The 27673-nt window shown below is 43.0% G+C and overlaps 1 pseudogene; it reads right to left on the bottom strand.

The window, feature by feature from the left end:
- Positions 1–23368, bottom strand: part of LOC132371762 (centrosomal protein of 78 kDa-like) — a 70180-nt pseudogene extending 46812 nt beyond the window's left edge.
- Between the last annotated feature and the right edge of the window lie 4305 nt (positions 23369–27673).

The following is a 27673-nucleotide window of genomic DNA, read 5'->3' as shown; positions in this document are numbered from 1 at the left end:
TGTTGATTGTTTCCTTTGCTTGCAGAAGCTTTTAAGTTTCATTAGGTCTCATTTGTTTATTTTTGCTTTTATTTTCTTTACTTTAAGAGATGGATCAAAAAAATATTGCTGTGATTTATGTCAAAGAGTGTTCTGCCTATGTTATCTTCTAGGAGTTTTATAGTATCCAGTCTTACATTTAGCTCTTTAATCCATTTTGAGTTTATTTTTGTATATGGCATTAGAGAATGTCCTAATTTCATTCTTTTACATGTAGCTGTCCAGTTTTCCCAGCACCACTTATTGAAGAGACTGTCTTTTCTTCATTGCATAATCTTGCCCTCTTTGTCGTATATTGCTATTAATGCATGGGTTTATTTCTGGCTTTCTATCCTGTTCCATTGATCTATATGTCTGTTTTTGTGCCAGGACCATACTGTTTTCATAACTGTAGCTTTGTAGTATAGTCTGGAGTCAGACAGCATGGTTCCTCCAGCTCTGTTCTTCTTTCTCAAGATTGCTTTATCTATTCGGCATCTTTGGTGCTTCCATACAAATTCAAAAGTTTTTTGGTTCTGGTCCTGTGAAAAGTGCCATTGGCATTTTGATAAGGATTGCATTGAATCTGTAGATTGCCTTGGGTAGTACGGTCATGTTAACAGTATTGACTCTTCCAATCCAAGAACATGGAATATCTTTCCATCTGTTTGTGTTACCTTCAATTTATTTTACGAGTGTCTTATAGTTTTTGGAGTTCAGGTCTTTTGCCTCCTTAGGTAGGTTTTTTCCTAGGTATTTTATTCTTTTTAATGCAATGGTAAGTGGGATTGTTTCCTTAATTTCTCTTTCTGATAGTTCATTGTTAGTGTATAGAAGTTCCACAGAGTTCTGAGTGTTAATTTTGTATCCTGCAGCTCTACTAAATTCATTGTTGAGCTCTAGTAATTTTCTGGTGGCTCTTTGGGATTTTCTTTGTGTAATATCATGGGATCTGCAAATAGGGACAGTTTTACTTCTTCCTTTCCAATTTGGATTCCTTTTATTTCTTTTTCTTCTCTGATTGCTGCAGCTGGGACTTCCAAAACTATGTTGAATGTAAGTGGTGAGAGTGGGAATCCTTGTCAGTATGATTTCGGTGTCACTACGTCCATTTTTTTTAGTCTCCAGCATGACTTAGTGTAGTCGTCTCCTGTCTAATTAAAGCTCCCTCTTCTGCGTTTTCCATCAAGACACTTGATTTTTTTATGCCTCTCTACTTCCTTCTTCTCAGTCTCACTCTTGGGTGTCTCTTGCTTACCCAGTTTCAATGTAGGTGTTCTTTAGTTTCCCATCCTCAGCATCCACCCCTTTGGACATTTCACAGTTTCTCTGGGTGATCTTATTTCCTGTTCAGGCTTAACTTCCCCCTCCAGGGTGATGTCTTCTAAGAAAGATAACGCTCTCCATACATCAAACTGCCTCCTGGAAAGCTGCATATTTCTCATTGTTCTCAGCATCAGATCTGTGTTCCTTAGCTTGGCATATAAGCTCCTTCACGATTGGACTACCTCTTTTGTCTTACTTCTGGCTTCATTCCTTCCTGAATGTCTTCTCTAGACATGTGAACCAGCTTATAGTTTCTGATGTTCTATCATTCCTGCCTGGGCCTTTACAGATGCTGCTTCTTTACTTAAGACCCTCCTCTTCTGCTTGCTCTACAGTGAGCTGACATCCGCTTGTTTCCCAGCCTCAGGTTGGGGGCCAGCTTCCCTGGGAGGCCTTCTTTCCCTAACCCTCATCTCTCCTCCCCTGCTTGTTTAGTGCCTCACTACTCTGCTCCCTGACATCCCTGTATGATAATACTTACTGTCTCCAGCGATAAGCATCTTTTTAGATAGTTTTCCTTCCATGGACTATAAGCCCTTTGAAGGCAGGGACCGTGTTTCATTCATCCTTATATTCCCTATGCCTAGCACAGTGTTGGTACACAGGAAGTGCTGATTAATGACTCCTGGAACTTTCTCGTCTATTCTGCATATAAGTCATTACTAGCACCTTGTGGCTACTGCCCACAGATGAAGCTCAGGGAAGCTTTATCATATTAATTAATCATGTAACAGATTAACTTAAAATGTGTTCTCCTCGAGCTTACCTATTTTCTGTCTGGCAGTCAAGGCTTGCCTGATCATCTCTTCCCTCCTTACATTTAATTATGGCTTAATAGTGGCTTTGGTTCTCCTTTCAGCATCTGGTGTGTTCTAGCTTCCCTGAACATAGTAAGCAAAAGCTGCCTCCCCACAGCACCTCTGGGACCCTCTGACAAGTCAGGTGCATGCCTGGCCCAAGACAAGATGCCTGGGCTTCCCTGCAGGTACCTGACCTGGGAGGGACATGGCTACTGGGCAGTACAAGATGCGGGCTCTCCTCCTTCTGGTCTCTGGTGAGTGTAAGTTTGACTAGAATACAGTGTATCATTTTACCTCTGATTCCCTGTAGTTGACTGCTGGTCCATCACGACAACATTATACCCAGACTGCCAAGCCATTTTACCTTCCCATGGAACCTCACTGCAGACGCATTCTGCTCATCTCTAACATTCATCTTCTCTGGACTTGCTTTCAGAGCAATGTGTTTTGTTAGATCCAGTCACAGAGCTATGTCAACAACATAGGCTGTCTTATTTTAACTGACGTGTGGTCCCCATTTCTTTTTTCTACTCCCTTACTTATGGCTGTTAACAATTACTCTTTCTCCACTCTTTTCATGTCCCACTAGACTCTGTTGTGTGTCCTTGCTCTCTCACCTGAAGAGGATACCTCTTCTTTCACCAGGAAAGTAAGGGTTCAGACACACACTTCCTCGTCTTCTTTCTGCTAACTCTGGCTGCCTTCCAATCCATGTTCCATGACGCAGACACCACCATCTCCTCTTCAAATCCTTCTGTGACTTTCCATTGCTCTTAGGATAAAGACAAACCTCCTCACAGTGGTCTAAAATGTGGAGTCACAGGCTGGCTTCCGGTAGAGAACTGTTGCCGTTCTGTAAGATAAGGAGCTTGCTTCAGAATGTAAATCATATGTCCACTAGATATACTGTTTAGTTTAACAGGCAAGACTTTCTTGATGAAAGAAGCAGTGTGTTGACTTGCATTCTAGAGCAAGCTTCTCATCTTGTTGTGCACTGGCACTCTGGGTGCACTAGTCTGCACGGCAGGGCATCCCCTGGGCATGATGGAGCATGATCTCTGCAGCCTCGTCTTGCACTCCTTCCTTTCATTCTCAATCATCCAGCCCACAGTGGCCTCCTTTCAGGCCTGCATACTTACAATGGCACATTGCCCATGCTGCCTCTCTGCATGAAATGTCCTTCTGTTTAGTTTGCCACTGATTAATGCCTCCTCATCCTTCTCATCTCTTCTCATGTGTCACTTTGTCAAGAAAGTATCCCCTTACCTACTCAACTCATCACATCCCCCTACCGTAGCTCACATAACACCAGGTACCTCTCGCTTATAGCGTTCATCACATTTCACAGCCAGTTTTAGATAGGTGTTTACCATATGGTCCGTGAGGAAGAGATCATGACTGTTTTGCTTACTCTTTATTTTTCACACACACACACTGTATTTTATTTTTACAAGAGATAAATAGACTGACACCAAGAATTGTACATGGATGACCACAACAAAAGCAACAATGATTGCAATTACCAAACATGAAACACACTCATACTATGTCATAATATTGACATTCAGTCCAGTAATCCTCCACTGTAACAGCTCCTTTACTTTGCAGTGAAAATTGATTTGTATATTCTTTGCCTCTGAGTACTTGTGGGATTTTTTTTTTTAAATTCAAACAGAAAGTCACAAAAATTATACTCATCCTCATCAGTTCACTCAGTCCCATGTAATTAATTTTTTTTTCATCTTGACCTTTTGTTAGCACTTTTATGAGTTCATCAGTTTTTCATTAGAGTTCTGAAAATGCTTATTCATTAAGTTCAGCAGTACAGTCAGTTACCAGAAACCTGTACTTGTCAGAGTCTTTTCCATGAATTTCTTGAAGATGAAACCCTTTTATAGGAACATATTTGCAAAAGCATCAGAGTACACCCAGAACTGTCTGTAAATGACAAAAGACTTAAAAATGACCACGGTTAAAGATTTGATGAAAGTTCATAATAATGCAGTTGAAAAGAAAATTAGTTATTTCTGAGATATACATTTTAAAGTAATAACTAGGATTATGACTTATAACATTATACCAGAACATATAAGATTTTTAGAAATTTCATGTAATATCTGAAACATTTATATTAACATATTTCCATACCAATAACCCAATGAAAGTTTAGTATTAGTGGTTCTGTTTGTTTGTTTTCTTATACTGCAAGTTCTTATTAGTCATCAATTTTATACACATCAGTGTATACATGTCAATCCCAATCACCCAATTCAGCACACCACCATCCCCACCCCACTGCAGTTTTCCCCCCTTGGTGGCCATATATCTGTTCTCTACATCTGTGTCTCAACTTCTGCCCTGCAAACCGGCTCATCTGTACCATTTTTCTAGGTTCCACATACATGCGTTACTATACGATATTTGTTTTTCTCTTCCTGACTTCCTTCACTCTCTATGACAGTCTCTAGATCCATCCACGTCTCAACAAATGACTCAATTTCGTTCCTTTTTATGGCTGAGTAATATTCCATTGTATATATGTACCACAACTTCTTTATCCATTCGTCTGTTGATGGGCATTTAGGTTGCTTCCATGACCTGGCTATTGTAAATAGTGCTGCAATGAACATTGGGGTGCATGTGTCTTTTTGAATTACGGTTTTCTCTGGGTATATGCCCAGTAGTGGGATTGCTGGGTCATATGGTAATTCTATTTTTAGTTTTTGAAGGAACCTCCATATTGTTCTCCATAGTGGCTGTATCAATTTACATTCCCACCAACAGTGCAAGAGGGTTCCCTTTTCTCCACACCCTCTCCAGCATTTGTTGTTTGTAGATTTTCTGATGATGCCCATTCTAACTGGTGTGAGGTGATACCTCATTGTAGTTTTGATTTGCATTTCTCTAATAATTAGTGATGTTGAGCCGCTTTTCATGTGCTTCTTGACCATCTGTATGTCTTTGGAGAAATGTCTATTTAGGTCTTCTGCCCATTTTTGGATTAGAGTGTTTGTTTCTTTAATATTGAGCTGCATGAGCTGTTTATCTATTTTGGAGATTAATCCTCTGTCCGTTGATTCGTTTGCAAATATTTTCTCCCATTCTGAGGGTTGTCTTTTCGTCTTGTTTATGGTTTCCTTTGCTGTGCAAAAGCTTTGAAGTTTCATTAGGTCCCATTTGTTTATTTTTGTTTTTATTTCCATTACTCTAGGAGGTGGATCAAAAAAGATCTTGCTGTGACTTATGTCAAAGAGTGTTCTTCCTATGTTTTCCTCTAAGAGTTTTATAGTGTCAGGTCTTACATTTAGGTCTCTAATCCATTTTCAGTTTATTTTTGTGTATGGTGTTAGGGAGTGTTCTAATTTCATTCTTTTACATGTAGCTGTCCGGTTTTCCCAGCACCACTTATTGAAGAAACTGTCTTTTCTCCATTGTCTATCTTTGCCTCCTTTGTCATAGATTAGTTGACCATAGGTATGTGGGTTTATCTCTGGGCTTTCTATCTTGTTCCATTGATCTATGTTTCTGTTTTTGTGCCAGTACCATATTATCTTGATTACTGTAGCTTTGTAGTATAGTCTGAAGTCAGGGAGTCTGATTCATCCAGCTCCGTCTTTTTCCCTCAAGACTGCTTTGGCTATTCAGGGTCTTTTATGTCTCCATACAAATTTTAAGATGATTTGTTCTAGCTCCTTAAAAAATGCCATTGGTAATTTGATAGGGATTGCATTGAATCTGTAGATTGCTTTGGGTAATATAGTCATTTTCACGATATTGATTCCTCCAATCCAAGAACATGGTGTATCTCTCCATCTGTTGGTATCATCTTTAATTTGTTTCATCAGTGTCTTATAGTTTTCTGCATACAGGTCTTTTGTCTCCCTGGGTAGGTTTATTCCTAGGTATTTTATTCTTTTTGTTGCAATGGTAAATGGGAGTGTTTCCTTAATTTCTCTTTCAGATTTTTCATCATTAGTGTGTAGGAATGCAAGAGATATCTGTGCATTAGTTTTGTATCCTGCAACTTTACCATATTCATTCATTAGCTCTAGCAGTTTTCTGGTGGTAGTTTTAGGATTCTCTATGTATAGTATCATGTCATCTGCAAACAGTGACAGTTTTACTTCTTCTTTTCCAATTTGTATTCCTTTTATTTCTTTTTCTTCTCTGATTGCCGTGGCTAGGACTTCCAGAACTATGTTGAATAATAGTGCTGAGAGTGGGCATCCTTGTCTCGTTCCTGATCTTAGAGGAAATGCTTTCAGTTTTTCACCATTGAGAATGATGTTTGCTGTGGGTTTGTCATATATGGCCTTTATTATGTTGAGGAAAGTTCCCTCTATGCCAACTTTCTGCAGGGCTTTTATCATAAATGGGTGTTGAATTTTGTCAAAAGCTTTTTCTGCCTCTATTGAGATGATCATATGGTTTTTATTCTTCAATTTGTTAATATGGTGTATCCCATTGATTGATTTGCGTATATTGAAGAGTCCTTGCATCCCTGGGATAAATCCCACTTGATCGTGGTGTATGATCCTTTTAATGTGTTGTTGGATTCTGTTTGCTAGTATTTTGTTGAGGATTTTTGCATCTATATTCATCAGTGATATTGGTCTGTAATTTTCTTTTTTTGTAGTATCTTTGTCTGGTTTTGGTATCAGGGTGAGGGTGGCCTCATAGAATGAGTTTGGGAGTGTTCCTTCCTCTGCAATTTTTTGGAAGAGTTTGAGAAGGATTGGTGTTAGCTCTTCTCTAAATGTTTGATAGAATTCACCTGTGAAGCCATCTGGTCCTGGACTTTTGTTTGTTGGAAGATTTTTAATCACAGTTTCAATTTCATTACTTGTGATTTGTCTGTTCATATTTTCTATTTCTTCCTGGTTCAGTCTTGGAAGGTTATACCTTTCTAAGAATTTATCCATTTCTTCCAGGTTGTCCATTTTATTGGCATAGAGTTGCTTGTAGTAGTCTCTTAGGATGCTTTGTATTTCTGCGGTGTCTGTTGTAGCTTGTCCTTTTTCATTTCTGATTTTATTGATTTGAGTCCTCTCCCTCTTTTTCTTGATGAGTCTGGCTAATGGTTTATCAATTTTGTTTATCTTCTCAAAGAACCAGCTTTTAGTTTTATTGATCTTTGCTATTGTTTTCTTTGTTTCTATTTCACTTAGTTCTGCTCTGATCTTTATGATTTCTTTCCTCCTGCTAACTTTGTGTTTTGTTTGTTCTTCTTTCTCTAGTTCCTTTAAGTGTAATGTTAGATTGTTTATTTGAGATTTTTCTTGTTTCTTGAGGTAGGCTTGTATAGCTATAAACTTCCGTCTTAGAAATGCTTTTGCTGCATCCCATAGATTTTGGATTGTCATGTTTTCACTGTCATTTGTCTCTATGTATTTTTTGATTTCCTCTTTGATTTCTTCAGTGATCTCTTTTTTATTTAGTAACATATTGCGTAGCCTCCATGTGTTTGTGTTTTTTACCTTTTTCTCCCTGTAATTGATTTCTAATCTAATAGCATTGTAGTCAGAAAAGATGCTTGATATGATTTCAGTTTTCTTAAATTTACTGAGGCTTGATTTGTGACCCAAGATATGATCTTTCTTGGAGAATGTTCAATGGGCACTTGAGAAGAAAGTTTAATCTGCTGTTTTTGGATGGAATGTCCTATAAATATCAATTAAATATATCTAGTCTGTTGTGTCATTTAAAGCTTGTGTTTCCTTATTAATTTTCTGTTGGATGATCTGTCCATTGGTGTAAGTGAGGTGTTAAAGTCCCCCACTATTATGGCGTTACTGTCGATTTCCTCTTTTAGAGCTGTTAGCAGTTGCCTTATGTATTGAGGTGCTCCTATGTTGGATGCATATATATTTATAATTGTTATATCTTCTTCTTGGATTGATCCCTTGATCATTATGTAGTGTCCTTCCTTGTCTCTTGTAACATTCTTTATTTTAAAGTCTATTTTATCTGATATGAGTATTGCTACTCCAGCTTTCTTTTGACTTCCATTTGCATGGACTATCTTTTTCCATCCCCTCACTTTCAGTGTGTATGTGTCCCTGGGTCTGAAGTGGGTCTCTTGTAGACAGCATATGTATGGGTCTTGTTTATGTATCCATTAATCCAGTCTATGTCTTTTGGTGGGAGCATTTAATCCATTTACATTTAAGGTAATTATCAATATGTATGTTCCTATTACCATTTTCTGAATTGTTTTTGGTTTTTTATTGTAGGTCTTCTCCTTCTCTTCTGTTTCCTGTGTAGAGAAGTTCCTTTAGCATTTGTTGTAAAGCTTATTTGGTGGTTCTGAATTCCTTAGCTTTTGCTTCTCTGTAAAGCTTTTGATTTCTCCATCGAATCTGAATGTGATCCTTGCTGGGTAGAGTAATCTTGGTTGTAGGTTCTTCCCTTTTGTTGCTTTAAGTATATCATGCCACTGCCTTCTGGCTTGTAGAGTTTCTGCTGCGAAATCAGCCGTTAACTTTATGGGAGTTCCCCCTGTATGTTATTTGTCATTTTTCCCTTGTTGCTTTCAATAATTTTTCTTTGTCTTTAATTTTTGCCACTTTGATTACTATGTGTCTCGGTGTGTTTCTCCTTGGGTTTATCCTGTATGGGACTCTCTGCACTTCCTGGACTTGGGTGGCTTTTTCCTTTCCCATGTTAGGGATGTTTTTGACTATAATCTCTTCAAATATTTTCTTGGGTCCTTTCTCTCTCTCTTCTCCTTCTGGGACCCCTATAATGTGAATGTTGTTGTGTTTAATGTTGTCCCAGAGGTCTCTTAGGTTGTCTTCATTGCTTTTCATTCTTTTTTCTTTATTCTGTTCCGCAGCAGTGAATTCCACCATTCTGTCTTCCAGGTCACTTATCCGTTCTTCTGCCTCAGTTATTCTGCTATTGATTCCTTCTAGTGTATTTTTCATTTCAGTTATTTTATTGTTCGTCTGTTTGTTTGTTCTTTAATTCTTCTAGATCTTTGTTAAACATTTCTTGCATCTTCTCGATCTCTGCCTCCATTGTTTTTCTGAGGTCCTGGATCATCTTCACTATCATTATTCTGAATTCTTTTTCTGGAAGATTGCCTATCTCCATTTCATTTAGTTGTTTTTCTGGGGTTTTATCTTGTTCCTTCATCTGGTACATAGCCCTCTGCCTTTTCATCTTGTCTGTATTCCTCTGAATGTGGTTTTTGTTCCACAGGCTGCAGGATTGTAGTTCTTCTTGCTTCTGGTGTCTGCCCTCTGCCCCCATATAACTTATGAAACTAAGCAAAATGAAGACTCAAAATTCATTTCAAATAATGAAATGAAAATATAATGTGGAATGGAACTGGGAAAATACCTGGTTTAAACTCTGGAAAGTACTAACTACACAATTCTAGATAAGTTGCTTAATCTTGCTTAGTCTAATTTAATGCCCATCTCACAGGATTTTATGATGATTAATTTAATATCTTTGTATAACATACAGTGTTATGTAATTTGTTCTTCTTGTTCTTCTTGAGTAAATTCATATCTTTAAGCAACTCACTTTAAAAAGTAGTTACTGGGGCTTCCCTGGTGGCGCAGTGGTTGAGAATCTGCCTGCCAATGCAGGGGACACGGGTTCGAGCCCTGGTCTGGGAAGATCCCATATGCCGCGGAGCAGCTGGGCCCGTGAGCCACAATTACTGAGCCTGCGCGTCTGGAGCCTGTGCTCCGCAACAAGAGAGGCCGTGACAGTGAGAGGCCCGCGCACCATGATGAAGAGTGGCCCCCGCTTGCCACAACTAGAGAAAGCCCTCGCACAGAAACGAAGACCCAACACAGCCATAAATAAATAAATATACAAATACTTAAAAAAAAAAGTAGTTACTTAACTTGCTTAAATTACTTTTACCTTCTATTATCAGCTGAATTGTGTCCTGCTCAAGTTAATATGTGTAAGTCTTAACCCCCAGTACCTCGTAATATGACTGTATTTGGAGATAAGGCCTTTAAATAGGTAATTGAGGTAAAATGAGGTGAAATGGGTGGGCTCTAGTCCAATATGACTGGTGTCCTTATAAAAAGAAAATATTAGGACACAGACATTCACAGAGAGAACAAAGTGAGTATTAGTAGTCACAATAACTTCCTGAATGCATGGAACACGTCACCATTTGCCAACAACCGTGTCAAGTAAGCAGAAACTACAGAACTTGAGAGCTCTCCGCAGAAATTCACACACCCACGCACCAGGTAACGGTCCACAGGCAGACATTCACTCAGCCTTTCGTGTGTCCCTCACGGAGTGCACACTCTCTCCTGGGCAGTGCGAGCACAAACACTTATCAGGAGTTTAAACTACTTTTAAAATGCGTTGATACAACCATATCTCACTTTTGTTTGGATCAGTCAGCAAACGCTTTTTGGAAACCCCAAATTCTCCACACCACCTAACTTTCACGCTGCCCTAGTGTAGAAGCTCCTGCCCCTGCTCCTCAGGCCGGGTGCCCATGGGAGGCGGGGCTGCGTGCTGAAGCACAGCAAGTGCGCTGACGTCCTCGAGCCCCGCCCCCACGGGGCTGCCCGCAGGCTTAAACCGCATCCCCGTGGCACAGAGGGTAATGAGGTCCGTGCCAACTGCCGGTGATGTGGCGTGGCAGGCGGCATGGGAGCGCGGCTTGGAGGGGCCGGCCTCGCTGGGGCCTGTGGCCCTATGTCTTCTGGCTGTGACTCTGGTCCTGTGCACGATGCGGAGCCACAGCGGCCGGGCAGTGGGCGCCCGAGAGACCGGGAGGCGAGCCGGTGTCCCCAGACGGGTCTGGACATCGTGTCCACAGCTAGCGTCCCTGAGGCCACTCTCGGGTCATGATCCACTGGGTGAAGCTGCCCCGCGACAACACGGCCGACTGCTTCTCCTCTGTGAGTACCTGTGTGCTGCAGGACTCGCTGCCTCTGCCCGCTGTGCGTGCTTCCCTGCAGGAGGACCTGCTGGACTTCAACGCCGACCGCCTCCGCGTGGTGGACTGGGCGCCACTGCTGAGCCCCCTCTGACCCTGATCTGTATCCAGAGCTTCTTCCAGCCACGGCTTGTCAAGACAGGTTTGTAGTTCCCGCTTCCAGGGGCTCTGGTGTCGATGTTAGGAAGCAGGGTTTTTGATGGTGCAAGGTGGAGGGTGGGCACTAGAACAGGTGCCCAGTGCCCGGGTGTGCGTGCACTAGATGGAGCGTGCCGCCTAGGAGTCCTACCAGCTCGGTGACCCCGGCGGAGAGCCTGAAGGCTTCTAAGTTTCAGTGTTCTCATCTGTAGCATGGGCTTAACAGGACCCGCTCTCTGTGGCGGTTACAAGGACTCACTGTGTTAATGCTTGTAGACTCTACAATGTAGAACACTTAGCACAGTTTGGAGCATCGTTAATTGTTGCACAGACATTACCTGGTCTGTTGAATTACTTTGTTTGGTACACACCTAAACGATTAGGAAATTGGTATATCCCAGCTTCATTTCCTTTCCATTAAAACAGGGCTCATGAAAAAAAATTTGTTTTCAACACTCGAATCATATAGTGGAAAGAGCACCAGTGTGAAGGCAGCTTAGGGTTTGAATTCCAGGGCTTATGCTCTCTGTGGCCTGGGCAGGTTACTTTTGAACTACAATCCCCACACTTGTAAAATGACATGAAAAACCACTCTTTCTGTGGGTTCTTAGAATTAATTAAGCAGGTTATGTGTGTAAAGTATCCTGGCACTTGAATGAGTTGTCAGAACCAAGGTCTGCTGGAGACGATGCTTCTGCCCTAGGTAATCTTCCCTTCTACTGGGCGGCAGGTAAACACAAGCACAGTAGTCAGCGCTCTGGAAGAAGTGAGTTCTGGTGCTACAGAGCACAGAATCTTTTTTTTTTTAATTTAATTTTGATTTTATATTGGAGTATAGTTGATTTACAATATTGTGTTAGTTTCAGGTGTACAGCAAAATTATTCGGTTATACATATATCCATTCTTTTTCAGATTCTTTTCCCATACAGGTTGTTATAGGATATGGAGTAGAGTTCCCTGTGCTATGCAGTAGGTCCTTGTTGATTATCTATTTTATATATAGTAGTGTGTATATCTTAATCCCAAACTCCTAATTTATCCCTCCCCCCACATCTTTCCCCTTTGCAGAGCACAGAATCTTGGAAGGGAAAGTTCAGAGTAGGCTTCTTGGAGGAGGTGCCATTCTTTCTAAGGATATGTAGAAGCTCCTGGGGTTACAGGAGGGAGCAGTGTGTGTCAAAGTTTGCTAAATATAAGAAAATATAGCAAAACTAAGGTACAGGACTGGAACTCAGGGTTTGGGAAAGAAATGAGAGTTGATACTGGAAACCTAGTGGGGCCCAACAGAAAGGGGCCTTGTTTGTCCTGTCAGAAGTTTGGATGTTTATCCTGAAGGCTGTGGGAAACCCTGAAGAACAATGAGATGGACTTCTGGTTTAGAGGCTCACTCGGACCTCCATGTGGAAGGCAGTTGATTGGGTGCAGGGTGAATTGTAATCTAAGGGTCCCACTTAAGTTATAAAAGGTTGGACGGGATTTTGGAGATCAGAGACAGAATGGGTGTGGCCTGGTGACCAGTTAGAAAAGGGAGGGCAGCAAGCGTGGGTGACAGTTTACAGCTGCATCTTTTTGTGAGATACAGAGCACAGTAGGAAGGGATTGGGGGTGGGGAGAGGATCTTCATCTTCAGTGCTTTAGTGGGGCCTGGTAGACAGGTCTGGGCCCAAGATACAGATCTGAGCTTTTTGGGAGGACAGGTGTTTGAAGGCATGGTAGAGACTTAGGTTATCCACAAGAAGATTCGAAGAATCATAGGTCTGAGAGTTTTTAAAGTGGGTATATTTGAGGATGTTTATAAGCTGAGAGAAAGTAGCCAGCAGAGGAATGGTGTGAAGATCTAGGAGAGGAAATGATTGTTCATTTGTTTTCAAAAAGCTGAATACTTATCGTGTGCCTGGCCCTTTTCTAGGATCTGGGGTTCACACCATCTGTTATCTCTTCTGCAAGGGCAGTTCAACTCATCCCCTGGTGAAGAGAAGCCAGATTATTCTTTGCATCCCATTCAGGTGTAAGAACTGTTCTGTACCTCTGAAGGGACTTTACTTAACAAGAGTAGTAAGTTAGAAATCAAAAGAAATTATAGCTGGAAGGGAACTTAAAGGCCACTGTACTTAATTTTGCCTAATATTTTATATTGATTGTAAGAAAAATTTATTGTAGAGCCCATTCTCTTCAGAGTTCCTTCACTGAACTTTCTTTATGTTTGCATCCAGTGGGTCTATCTTGTAAATTTTGGCCTCCTCCTAAATTTGCTTCTTCATCCATATTACATTTTGCCCGGACTATGGCAGAAACTCCTGGGTGGTTTCGTGGCTCCTGGGCTCAGTTCCTCTAAGTTCATCTGCCTACTCGGGTTGAGTGATCTTCTAACATAAAAAGATATGCTTAAAGTAATGCTGCTAATGGCTTGCGCACACAGGGTTAGTGCATACTAGCCGCCCAACGTGTGCTCTGCACAGAGGCGTGTAGCCTGAACTGTGCTTGGCCAAGGCTCATAGGGCTCTTTGGCCCTGAGGAAGGGGAGCTTTTTGTGATCACTCCCTTTATCTAATCAGTCCCTCAGCAGCGGGGTTCCTTTTTCTAATCAGCGGAGGCACCCTTACTGAGCCAGTGGTAGCCCCAGGCCTCACACCTGTGGGATACAAGCCATGCTCTCTCTCAAGCTTGCTTCAGCCAACATCTCTATTTTCATTTCTGTCTGTTCTCACACTTGGACCCCTGTCCTGTAGTCATCCTCACCTGCAGTATTTACAGTGCCCAGCAGGTGTCAGTCTTGAGTGTCTTTGCACAGGTGCTTCCTCTGCATTTAATGCACCTCCTACTCCACTTCTGCATAGCCTCAGCTTTTTAGATTCAGCTTCAGGGTTATCATGAAGTCGTCACTTATATACAACTTTTTGCCTCCAAAGGATCCTCTGTGCATAAAGGTTATGTTTCTTTATCTCATGTGATTGAAATTTTCAGTTTACACATGTCCCTTCTTAATGCAGGCTTTAAGGGCAGGAGTCGTTTCTAATCCTTACCACAGAGCAGATGCTCTTTTTTTTTTTTTTTTTTTAAGGTGCTTTGTAATGATGATAAAATGTATGGTTTAAATCACTCATTTTACAATAATTTTGCTTTAGGTTTTGACAGAAATAAAGTTACAGAAATCGTGTTCCTGCAATAAGAAATAAAGATGTGACCTTCCAGTTGTGTAAAGCTCTTAATTGCTGTGTAAGTGCGTCGGGTGTGCTAAGGAACCTGGAGATAAATGGGCTAGTTCTGAGAGAGAGAGACTTAACTATGTTAACAAAGGTAAGCCTTCATTGTGTCCTGCCAACATTTGATAGTTGTTTTTGGGGCAAACTAAACCAATAAATGTTTAAACTTTTTCTCCCCATTAAAGAGATTGAATAAATCAGCCACTTTATCAGCACCTCATGCCTGTCACATTAATGGCTGAACTAGAAAATCAGAAGCATCAGCACAGGTTTTATTTTCTTAATCCTTACCTCAGGGTGGAGAAAGGTCAATCCCGAACTGAACCCCAAGTTTAGGTCAGGAAGCCCTCGGGTTCCTTATAGTATCTCAGAAATATGGGAAAGTAGAAAGGAATGATAAAGTGTAGGGCAGATTAGCCTCATTTTCCTGTGAAGCTTGAGGAGAGGGAGGGAGGAGGTGGATGACCATGGGCCTTTGGGCAGGTTGTGCACTGTACAACACCATAAATGTAGAACGTTTGCATATATTATTATGACAACTTTCTGACAGATGGAAATAGTGTCTTGAGGAAGTACCTTTTTCTGTTTCTCTTAGAGAAGTGCTTCTCAATGGGGGTGATTTTGTCCCCTAGGGGATATTTGTCAATATCTGGAGACACTTTTGGTTGTCCCAATAGCTGATATGTTACTGGCATCTAGTAGTTAAGGACAGGGATGCTGCTAAATATCCTACAGTGCACATAGCAGTCACACATAACAAAGAATTACCTAGCTCAAAATGTCACTAGAGCCGGGGCTGAGAAACCCAGGTCTAGAGGATGAAGGTGAACCTCCCTGTCTCTGGTATGTTTTCCCTGCTTGTTCTGGAGAAATGACTGCTGGAGAGGGAGTGAACCATTTCTGACTCTACATCCAGTATGCTCCAGCAGCTTGTAGTTCACCATGTACTCATAGGGCCAATGTGCCTGGAGGAACCCAAGGCTACCTGATGGCAGAGCTGTGGATCAGGGTGACAGCCAACATGGGAAAAGCCTTCCTGCCTCCAGGCCCTGGGTTCACCAGGCCCAGGTGTCTCTTCCTTCCATCCATGGGCCTCTGAGATGAACCAGCTTTCCTTGTCTCTCCTAAGCTTCCCAGGTTGTGAGTCCTTGCCTCTCAAGAGTAGGGCACAGTATCCTCAAGTTTGTTTTCCACGTTGCCTCCTGAACCAGTTTTGGAAGGTTTGTGGATGATCAGTTGGGGGATAACAGGTAGAAAATTGAGACAAAACAGAGAACTCCGAGACTGGTGACTGGGTTCAAATTCCAGCTTTTCCACATGTCAGATGTATGGCCTTAGGCAATTCACTGAACGTCTCTGTGCCTCAGTTTTCTTGTCTGTAAGATGGGGGTGAGAATAATAGTGCCCACTTCATAGAGCTATGGTAAGGATCGAGTTAGTATTTGGCATGTAGTGGTAGGTGTTCCAGGCCTCATTCCACGTTAATTTTTGGTATCTGTATGAGTTTGCTAGGGCTGTCATAACAAAACACCACAGTCTGGGTAGCTTAAACAACAGAAATTTATTTCTCACCGTTCTGGATGCTGGAAGTCCAGGGTCAAGTTGTCAGCAGGGTTGGTTTCCTCTGAGGCTCCTGAGGGAAGAGCCTGCTCCAGGCCTCTCTCCTTGGCTTGCAGAGCGCTGCCTTCTCCCTGTGTCCTCACATGGCTTTCACCCTCTGGGCAGGCCTGGTTCCTCTCTGTGTGTCTAATCTCCATTCCTTATAAGGACACCAGTCAGATTGGACTGGGATCCACCCTAATGGCCTCATTTTAACTTAATCACTCTTTAAAGGAGTAATTTAAAGAGTACCTCACATGCTGAGGTACTGGGGTTTAGGGCTTCATCTTGTGAATTTCGTGGTGGACACAACTCAGCCCATGACACCCGACAAGGACCTGGTAACGACACCAACATGGTTCTAACCATGTTTAACTGTGATACCAGATGCAAAAAAAAGCCAGGACAGACCTTGAGGCCATTACTCTAAGTGAAATTAGAGAAACACAAATACTGTATGATCTCACGTACACGAATCGAAGAAAACTGAGCTCATAGAAACAGAGAACAGTTTAGTGGTTGCCAGAGGTGTGAGTAGGGGGGATGGGAAAGGTGATCAAAAGGTACAAACTTGCAGTTATAAGAGAAACAACTCCTGGGGATGTAATGTACATCGTGATGACTATAGTTAAAAATACTGTTTTCTTTTTTTTTTAAACATCTTTATTGGTGTATAATTGCTTTACAATGGTGTGTTTGTTTCTGCTGTATAACAAAGTGAATCAGCTATACATATACCTATATCCCCATATCTCCTCCCTCTTGCATCTCCCTCCTACCCTCCCTATCCCACCCCTCTAGGTGGACACAAAGCACCAAACAATACTGTTTTTTAATTTGAAAGTTGCTAAGAGTATAGATATCAAAAGTTTTCATCACAAGAAAAAAATTGTAACTGTGTGAGGTGGTAAATGTTAACTTATTGTGGTAATTATTTTGCAATTTATACACATATCAAATTACTATGTTGTACACCTGAAATTAATATAATATTATATGACAACTATATCTCAGTAAAATGGGGGGAAAAAAGGAATCCAATACCTCAGGTATAAAGCCTCCCTCCTCCTTCCCTCTCACATTCCCGGGAAGACCTCAGGCCCGGGCCTTACACCTGCCTTGATTATATTCCTATTAACTGTGTCAGTAAATGATAGGTGCTTCCCTTCCACACCTTCCTTTGCTCGTCATTGGAGATTATGCTAGAGCGACTCTATAAGAGTGATCACATATCTCCGATTTTCTGGACAAACGTGGTTTCAAAAATTCTGTCCTCTTGTCCACCTAAGAACACTGGTATTTTTCATACTACAGGTTCCAAAATGTAGTTCAGAAATCATGGTCACGGTGCCTGCCATGCCAGGATGGCAACTTGGAGGGCTGGGGAGGGCGTGGCAGGTGGCAGGTGGGGAAAGCCAGCAACCAGAAGGAGGAGAGGACAAAGAAAAAGACCCAGGAAATTCGTAACTCTAGAACAAATTCCCAAATAGTAGTAGTTTACTGTAGCAGCAAGTCCTAGCCTCTAGTTTACGCTAAATCTAGTCCTCAAGGAGCACAGCAGTCAGAACATTTAATACAAAATTTCCTAGCTCTAAAACGGAAATATTAATACCTGCTTGTTGTGTTTGGAAGTTATTTCAAAGAGTAATGCTACTATCAATAAAGCCCTTTATAAATGAGCTAAAGGAACTCGGTAAGTATTACTTTTTTTTTTTTCCATCCCTCTTCATAGCTGCCAAGCAGTAACGGCTCTATTTGTACTGAATCCCAGAAGTGTCTCTGTATCCTGGAAGTATTACAATGATCATCTTCACACCTGCAAAATATTCCTGCACCATGTACGCAAATGATGATGGCTCTGCTCTCGGGCCTCATCTGGGAGCTACTGCATGTGAGGATCAAATTGATACACATTAGGGCATACTCAGCGGTCTTTGGCAAAGGCCTATAGATTACTTCGCTATCCAATTTGTTAATTGGACAGCAGAGCCTGAGTGGAAAGAACAATGCACTCGTCAGTTGGGAAAAGCTCCTCCAAGTAGCAACAGATAGAAGCAAGGCAATCTCACTATGCAGGTTGATTAGAACTCGGTTTGTATTTTGGACAATAAACTCTATTTATGATAGTCTCCCAGTCATTAAGTATCTCTGCTGTAAGAGAAAACCGGGGCTATTAACTTCTCCAGATAGAACCCGAGGGAAAAGTGATCATTTCTTTTATAAGCAGAAGGGAAGGTTCTGCTCAAGAAAGATCAATTAAACATCTCTGTTAAAAGGCTGCTTGGAGCTGGTGCCAAAGGAAATTCCACTGTATTAACCCATGCTCCCTCAGGCCTCCCCACCTCTGTAGCTTGCACTGGGGAAAATTTTAAGAGGACACTGGCTATTGTAAGCTTTATAAGGTGGCAGTAGCTCTCACATCCGTGGCTGAAAGATCTTTGATGTTGAGTGACTTTTCATGCATTTAGCAGGGGTATTCCCAGAGGATGGCAGGTAAATCAAACGCTCTGAATTCAGCTGAGCATCAGTCATCCTCATGAGGGAGTTAAAAAAAGAATATAACAATAGGTACCTGGAAAAATGATATGGTGGTCCGAGCTACTAATTCCCAGGATGCAGGAAGAGTTTCGGTGGCCCTCGAAGATCAACTGCATAAAGAAAACCCTCCACAATCTCCACCAGCATCTTATAGTTACCACCTCATTCTTGTCCTTTAAAATACAGTGTGCTGTATTTTAAATTACAGTGTGCTTGTCCTTTAAAATACAGTGTGTCTTGTATTTTAAAATACAGTGTGCTTCTACTCTCTGGCTTAGACTGCATCCTCTCATGTAAATTCCATCTATTCTTGCTTTCTGAGCTCCCATATGGTTTCCTTACACTTCAATTATAATACCTGCCTGGCAGTTAATTTTCCAAACGTCTGTCCCTCCTCCTAGATGTACACTCCTTGTCTATCTTTTCATCCCCTATCACCTATCCACCCCCAATATCTGGTTTGATGCTTTGCATATGACAGGCATGTTGAAATAAGCCTGCAAGTTGGTCTTGGGTTAACATTACTGCAGTTGATATCTTGATAATCACATTCCTGAAAGGTGGGCTGTGCACACTGGCCTGAGCCACATGAGAATTCAGACAGAATGAATGAATATGGATCTAAAGGGACACATCCAACTATATTTAAACCCAGAAGTTATTGGACTTAAAAATCCCCAGCAGTAATTCCGACATCAAAGTCCTGGGCCTCTCTGTAATAGTTTTCTATTGCCTTGTAACAAATCAGTACAAACTTAGCAGTTTGCCATATATAACTTTATCATCTCACAGTTTCCATAGGTCAGAAGTCCAGTCATGGCATGGCCAAATTCTGTGCTGAGCTGGGAGTCTCATCGGCTGATGTCAAGGCCTTAGCCAGGGCTCCAGTTCTAATCTGGGGCTCAGTGTCTGCTTCCAAGCTCACACTGGTTGGAAGAACTCAGATCCTTATGGTTGTAGGACTGAGCACCCCTGTCCTTGCTGGCAGTCAGCAAGGGTGCTCTCAGCTCCTAGAGGTCACCCACCGTCCTTGCCACATGGCCCCTCCATCTCTAACTCCAGGAACGGAGACTCTCCTTCCATGTTGAATCCTCCTCTCCCTTTAATTCTCTCTGACTTCTGAATTCCAGACTCAGGTTTAAAGGGCTCCCTTGATTTGATCAGGTCCATCAGGCTGATTCCCCTATCTTAAGGTCAACTGATTTGGGACCTTAATTGCATCTGCAAAATCCCTGCAAAGTAGCACTTAAATTAGTGTGATTGGATCATTGGAGGAAGGTGTGTATTCAGCAGGGGATGGCGATCCTAGAGGCCGTCTTAGAATTCCACCTACTGCAATCACCAATGCCAAAGTGAAAGCTTTGCTTATCTGCTGGTGCCTGACTTACGTCCTCCCCTATGTGACAGAGGATGTCACAAGCCTGCATCTGACATTAAAAGTGCTGCTCCCTAAAGAGGGAGGGAAGACACAACCTTGACTTTATCCTCTTGATGAGAGTGATGTTTCATGGTGTTGGGAAGATTTTCATTGGGTCAATTGCCTGATTGAGACACAGCCTTAGTGAGGTGAAAAATAGCAGGCATTAATGTCTCTTTTTTAATGGTATGATGAATGGTCTAAGAGAAGGGTCAGCAAACTGTAGCCAGCCTCCTGTTTATGTAAATAAATTATTGGGCCACAGCCAGGCCAGTTCATTCATGAATTTTCTCTGGCTCCTTTTGCATTGAGTAGTTGTGACAGAGACTTAACGGCCCAAAAAGTCAAAAATACTCCCTGGCCCTGGCCACCCCTGATCTAAGACCATTCCCACAGTCCTCTGATGATAAGAATCACCTGGATCATTTGTTAAAAAGACAATTTCTGGGGCTTCCCTGGTGGTGCAGTGGTTCAGAGTCTGCCTGCCAATGCAGGGGACACGGGCTCGAGCCCTGGTCTGGGAAGATCCCACATGCCGCAGAGCAACTGGGCCCGTGAGCCACAATTACTGAGCCTCCGCGTCTGGAGCCTGTGCTCTGCAACAAGAGAGGCCGCGATAGTGAGAGGCCAGCGCACTGCGATGAAGAGTGGCCCACACTTGCCACAACTAGAAGAAAGCCCTTGCACAGAAACGAAGACCCAACACAGCCATAAATAAATAAAATAAATTAAAAAAAAAAAAGACAATTTCTGGGTCCAGCTTGGAACCCCTGAGTCAGAATCTCCAAGGTAGGGGTTTTGGGAAGGTAGAGTGAACAAGCCTCCCAGGTGATTCTTATCCCCATGGAACTACTGGTCTCAGGTGTGCCTGCTTACCAGGTAAGGAGGAGGTTTTAAAGAGGCAGTGGGGTAGCTTTAGGGGGGAGTTTGTCTTGGAGAGCACAGGCCTCGCGATTTCACTGCTAGGACTGCGTCCCAGCTCCGCTTCTCCCTGAACTTCGCCACCTCAGGTAAGTGACTTTTAACCCTGTTTCCTCCACTGAGAAATGAGGGTAACGGTGCCCGGTTGGCAGTGTGTGTATATATGCTGAGAGCCTAATACAATGCTCGGTAGTAGTCACCCTCACTAAGAGGAGCAGCGCCATGTAAACACAGAAGACCCCACTGTGGAAACATCTCATAAATAAGACAGGCCCAGCAGGGCTTTTCAGTAGTCCACGTTGTATAGCTGTTTTCCTCGGAAAGAAAAACTCCCTTAAAGGAATCTCCCATTCAGGAGATACTGTTCAGGACAGTATAAGGCCCTTTAGAAACTCAATTCTCCGCAGAATGCTGAGTATTGCAAGAGTTTATCATTGGCTGTTTTAGGATATAGATGAGTTTGCAAAGGAATATTTAATTTCATGATTGAAAACTCTGGTACTTAGCACGATACATATATATGTATTCTGTTTCTGAGGTTAATGTTTTTAAAAACTCTTTGCCTGACGAGATCAAGCAATTTCAGCCATTTGTGTAGCTGTTGAAAGACAGTTTTTAGATAAATTGCCCATAAATCCTTGCAAGGTACAGGACCCAATAATACTTCAGGTTACCAGGGAGTTTCATATTTTACTAAAAGGGGGAAAAAGTCAATCTTGAATCTTTTAGTCCGATGACCAAAGAATTGCTCCATTGATTTTGTTCAGCTACTCAGGTGGGTGTGCAGTTGATCCTGATTTGATCTTATTTAAAGTTTACCTTTTCTGGGAAGTATTAATTCGAATGTAGTATGGGTAATACTGGAATACTAGAGCCTCTTTAAAGCCACTTTACACAGCTTGTGTAAACATCCTAGGGTAGTTTCCTCAACATTTTCACAAATATAGAACTTGAGTTTTCTGTATGTTTTCCTCTTTTTAACAGAAGAGGGAGGCAAAGGCTTGGCTAAACAATGTACCTAAAACCCAGGCTAGAGGGAAATGGATTCATATTCTTAGAGGAACAGGTAAACAAGAACAGGATGAACTCTGCCAGGTATGATTTAGGTTTGTGAAGGAAGGAAAAAAAGCACAATTGGCAAATGAGTGTGGTTTGTTGATTTCTTTATTTTTAAACTTAGTTTTAAAAGAAAGTACCAGTGGGACCCGAGAAAAACGAATCTGCAGAAGGAAGGGGGAGGGGTATTCTTCATTTTTATTACATGCAGTGTTGGAATCGTGCTGTGCCCTGAAACACAGCTGGGTGAACAGGGTAGTTCAGGGTCTGCCTGGATTAACTCCTTAAGCAAATTTCTAGGTTGCCAGGCCGGCTGGTTGAGCTCCAGGCTAGTGGCTAGTGGTGCCGTGTTATTCCTTTCCCCTCGCGTCAGGGGGAAAACCCGGAAGTGCCAACAACCAGTAGCTGCATGTACCCCTTTTGGGATGTCCAATGCTGAGAGATTCTCTTAGGCTCATGTCTCCTGTGCAGATGCTCCCCCCCACACACACCCCTGCCAAGCTCCCAGAGTTCCCATGGCTCACACCTGGTGCCAGCCAGCAGCCATGGACCTGCCTGTAGGCCCTCGTGAAGGCCTGCTGCTCATCCTGAAAACCTGCTGCTACTAGAGAATTCAGAGGAGCTGCTCCTAATGGGGCGCCATCTTGGCTGGAGGCTGCCTGCATCTTCTGTGGGCTTTGCCTCCGTGGTCTCCAAGGGGGCAGAAGGGAGCTGCCAGGCCTTATTTGATGGGAGACATGAATATTTGGGCTAGGTTCACTTGACAGATTCATTGTTTTCCTGATAGGTATGAGTGATAATTTTTGTTTGCTTTGTTTTGTATGTGGGTGGTATCATGGAAATACTTGGGGATGGTAAGCAAACTCAGCTGAACTGAGTTTGCTGTCACTTAGCAATGTGATCTTGGACAGGTCTTTTAATCTTTCTGGTCTCCATCTGTAGAATGGGAATTATAATACTAGTCTCATTTTCCTCTGAGATGAAGAGACAGTGAAATACATATACGAAAGTGCTTTCGGAATGGCAATGTACTCTGTATACAGTGTGTGTGGCAGATAGCATCCCAGTTTGAATTTCAATGAGATTCAGAACTGTGATTAACAAGGCAAGCAGAGCCAGGATGGGGTGAAGCAAGCAGGGTGGGTAGGGCGCTAAGTGAAGGAGGCACTCCCTCACGGGGGTGTTTACATGCGGCTCTGAACCAGCAAGACGCTGAGAGTCAGTGTCTCCTTAAATTTTGCACTGTAGTCACCCTGCTTGCCTCACCCAAATCCCTGTCCTGAGTGAAAGTAAAATACATGTCCATGAAAATTATACATGTGATACACTTTTGCTGTAACAAAGTCCACCAGTACCTAATTAACCTTGACAGATGTTACCGCTGGGACAATTTCTGGAGTGTCTTACCTGGCGTTTTTCATACATGTACAACCTTAAACTAGCTTTTGTTCTCACCTCATGGGCAGCACAGAAACATGGGGAAGAAACACCAATCTGATCTCAAAACCTCATGCGTGTTCTAGATCTTTGTCATGGGTGTATTTGTAGACTCTGTGGAGGGGTGACACAGCACATGACACGGCAAAACATGTTGAACCTACATCACCCAGCTTTCCCTCCCATACACCAAGTCTTCAGTAGCTGCTCCAGGACCTCCACCTCCCCCATCTTTAAAAACTCCAGGTACTTCTTTTCTTCCATCTCCTGGTTGGCTGGCTGCCTGCCGGCTTGCCTCTCTCATCCACTACTTGCTCTTTCATCTCTTCTCATGAAGACAAATCTGGCCATTTGAGGACTCTTTATCTCTCTAACTGTCTCCCAGATCAGTTCCATAAAGGATCTGGGTGGTAAAAAAAAACTCCCCTTCAGGCATGGGTATGAGGGAGAAAGGTTGTCAATAGCTCCATAGGTTTTGTTCCTGACATATAATATCCATGGTACATCTCCCCGGCCACTCCTCCACACTTTTGAAATGCGATCACGCTGTCCCTAATGTCTTCTAACTCAGCGGCCCCCCACCTGTTCGGCACCAGGGACCGGTTTCGTGGAAGACAGTGGTTCCACGGGGGAGGGGGCGGGGGGCTCAGGCGGTCATGCAAGTGATGGGGAGCGGCAGATGAAGCTTCGCTGGCCTGCCCGCTGCTCACCCTGCCTCCTAACAGACTGTGGAGCCCTGTTCTAACTGGCATTGTGTCACTTAACGATGCATCGATGCATCGCAGAGATCTCCAGTGGTACTTCCAAGCTGACGTCATCGTTTTTAACAGCTGCCTGTATTCTACCCTGTCAGTGTGTCATAATTTAACCCCTTCTGTACTAGGAGATGTGTATTTCTCTTTTTCACTCTTGCAAATAATCTGCATTGAAAATCCTCGTACACTTTTCACTTCCTTGTGTGCTTAAAAGTTTAATTTGCTGGGTCAAACAGGATGATGTGCATTTTGATAGCACATTATGGGAAGGTTGATTGTGAGCACGGCATGGGCTCTGTCCCTGGTATTTTTCTTCCTGTCCAACCTCCACTAGATTCACCTTCACATACAGTTTTCATTCACAGCTTGAGGGCTGTAAGTAACAACTGTAAGAGTTGTTTTTCTAAAATACCCTCGGTAAGATATCGTATATGGCACCAGTATGACTGCTTTGGGAATGGTAGCTCCCAGGAGGAATGAGATGTTTCCCCCACTCCATATGGACCATCCTGCAGTTTGGTCTGTGGAGGCCTCGGGGTGCTTGAAGGCGCAGGAGAGGGAGCTGTGTGGACCCAGCGCCACCCAGTGGCCGCTGAGAGGACGACGGCCTTGTTTGCAGGCTCAGGCACCAAATCCCTGGGAACTCCTAGGAATGCTTGAGGGGCACTTTACTGGAGGCTGAAGTCCTGCATGAACAGCAGGGAGATGGGAGCTAGTGACATTTGGGCTACTGTTAAAGTGACTCCATGTGTAGCCATAGGCTGGCACCTGGGGCAGCTAAGGTGACTGTGGCTTTGGAGTGAATTTGCGTTTTATGGCTCACATGGTATCTACAGATATTAGAACGAGACAGTGGCAATATGCCAGGAGCAAGTCGTTTCTAGGCAGTGCTTATCTGCCTTCAGGGACCTCTGCCATAACTCTGTGGTCCATAAGTTGGGAACCACTGAGATGGGATATTGGAAAGCTGAGTGCAAATGAAATCATTAACTCAAGGTCAAGGGGAGCGTGCTCTTGAAAGGAATCCTGGGGTGAGTTCTCACCATACGGAAGGAACACCCGGTTGCTCCCATTCAGGATCCTAAAATGACTCCCTAATGTAACAAATGTAACAAATCAACTTCTCTGGGCTGCTTGTTACCCCTTCATAACGAGTCCCCACCCTGTAATGAGCCCTGTTTCCTGTGGCTCTGATCAGGGCAGGTGCTGTCATTGCTATCGGCAAACAGAAGGCTTCTATTTGCTTCTAAGCCATTGCTTCTGCTTTTTGTACCTCCGTGAAACGCCACCTCCACCCCTTTAGTAATCTAAAGCCTACCATCTTTGCTGCCCTTCTTAACGCCCACTGCTCCAAGTCCTCTCAGCAACTTGGGCTTTTAGTGACTTTGGATTTTGTGAACTCCTGAGGCTTTTACACTTGGTGTCAGACATTTGTTGTGGTCTCTGTTTCAGGTCTGTCATTTGTCTTCTCAGCGAGACTGTGACTTCTGACATCAGTGATGCTTCATGTTTTCATAGCTCCTTGAAGGGAGATGCTGGACACAAAATAGTGTAATATTTCAGTGATTTGCTACGTGATAAGAAAATGAAAGCCTTTTTGTAAACGGAGATCTTTGTCTATTAGATCTGCTTTATGTAGAAATTTTAAAAATCTTTCATTCATTCATTCAGTCACGCATACGCACGCATGCACACACGCATGTACACATGCTCATACAGGGCTGGTCACAGGTGTAGGCGCATAGCCTTCCACTTAGAACAGAGATGTGTTCCTGCAAAAAGCATGCCCACCAATGTGGACAGTCAAGCTGATGGCTCATAAAAACGGAGCCAATCTGCTTGGATCGAGACTGGGCATCCAGACCACGTGGATCACGTGTCCACTTTCCCAGGCCTGGCGTGCTGCTTGGAAAACACTTGTTGGGTGTCGTGGTCATATATCTATTGGATTCACCTCTGCTTCCTCTTGCTCTGCTTTGTGTTGACTTTATGTGAACAGTGGATTGCTGGCCTCTGGGTTAAGAGGAGTTATTTAATGCACACAGGCCAATGGACAACCGCTAATTGTTGCGAGTTCAGGGGATCTAATATCTTGGGAGGATTTATACCAATTACTTAACTGCCTGAATACCAACCTTCCTATTAGCTTTATGATAAGATGAGCTTGGGTCTCACGTTTATCCTGAGAGGACAGCCTTATCCAAATCATCTATATTTTAGCAGGCAGTACCAAACTTCAGGCCTCAGAAACACATTTTAAATAATTCTTGCCATGCCATATATTTTAAGTATCATTAAAAAGCCACTTTCTTACTTTTAAAAATATGTGTGCAGTAGATTTTGTGAAGCCTATAACAAGTCTATGAAAAATTGATTATTTTCCCACAGGTATAGGTTCAGATTTTTATTCTGCTTGCCAAATGAAAAATCTAGTATGCGTGGGTCCTTTATCTTATTTATGCCCTCTGAATAGAATCACCATGTTCCCAAACAAAGAGAAATGGGTTACTCGGTTTAAGTAGCCTAATCCCTTCCTGTGGTGGGCAAAGGAGTTTGTGCAGCTCTAAACTAGGAAGCATGGATTTCCCTTTCAAATGCCTCATTTTCTTATTCTTTGCGTTTCAGTCAGCTCCATGTAAACTGGGTCAGAATATAACATGGGTGCTGAGGTGAGTTTCGGCTGCTGCTGGAATGTGCGTGTGATGGAAATAGGTCGCTTTAGGACCCAAGGATGATGCAGAGAGAGGTTTACAGTCAAAGATAATAATCGTTCTGTCCTTTAGTTAGCATTCCTGTTTTTTTCTCTTTTTTTTAACTGAACAGTATGTGCCAATGGCCCCCACGTACTTTCGTCTCAGTTTTCTGGCCCTCATTGCTGCAAGCTGGTTATGGCGTTGGCTGCTTTCCCAGCATTCATTCTCTCCCTGATCATGAACCATGGCCCAGCACCCTGGTTGAGGGACAGGGAGGGATGGGGTATCATCATGCTCCCCTGTGCCTAAGTCTCTTCTGAATTGCTCCCTCTCCACCCTTCCATCTGAGAGTCCTGGATACTTGTTAAGCCCCCAGTACAGACAAGGTGGGGGAATTGGGCACCTTGTGCAGGTGACAGTGGCATAGATATAGCGCCTCGCCCATAACTAAGGTGGGAGTAGAAACATCCTTCTGAGCTGGGGCGGCGGGTGAGCACACGGCTCTCACTTCACAGACAAGGATGAAATAGGCAGCACACAGAGGCTCTAGAGACCGCTGTGATGAGCAGCTCTGAGGACAGGGGGCCACAGCGGTGCTCTGTAAGCTTGGACACTTACACTGGGGCTACATTGTGGACGATCTCAAGGACCGTGGTGGTGAGTGTGAACCGATTCGGCATTGAGGGGCCAGGATGGTTTTTGAGCTGGAAACTTTTGAGAGTGTGATTTGACCCGAGGCTTTTGAAATTGTCTTAAAGAGAATTGAGAAGTTGTCCTGTTTAGTGGTTTTAAACCTTTGCTTTGATGATCTCCCCGAGGGGCTGTTCTGGTGGGAGGATCTGGGG

The sequence above is a fragment of the Balaenoptera ricei genome, chromosome 1 (assembly GCF_028023285.1).
Source record: "Balaenoptera ricei isolate mBalRic1 chromosome 1, mBalRic1.hap2, whole genome shotgun sequence".
Taxonomy (NCBI): domain Eukaryota; kingdom Metazoa; phylum Chordata; class Mammalia; order Artiodactyla; family Balaenopteridae; genus Balaenoptera; species Balaenoptera ricei.
The sequence above is the reverse complement of the archived record's forward strand: the minus strand, read 5'-3'. Positions and strand labels throughout refer to the sequence as shown.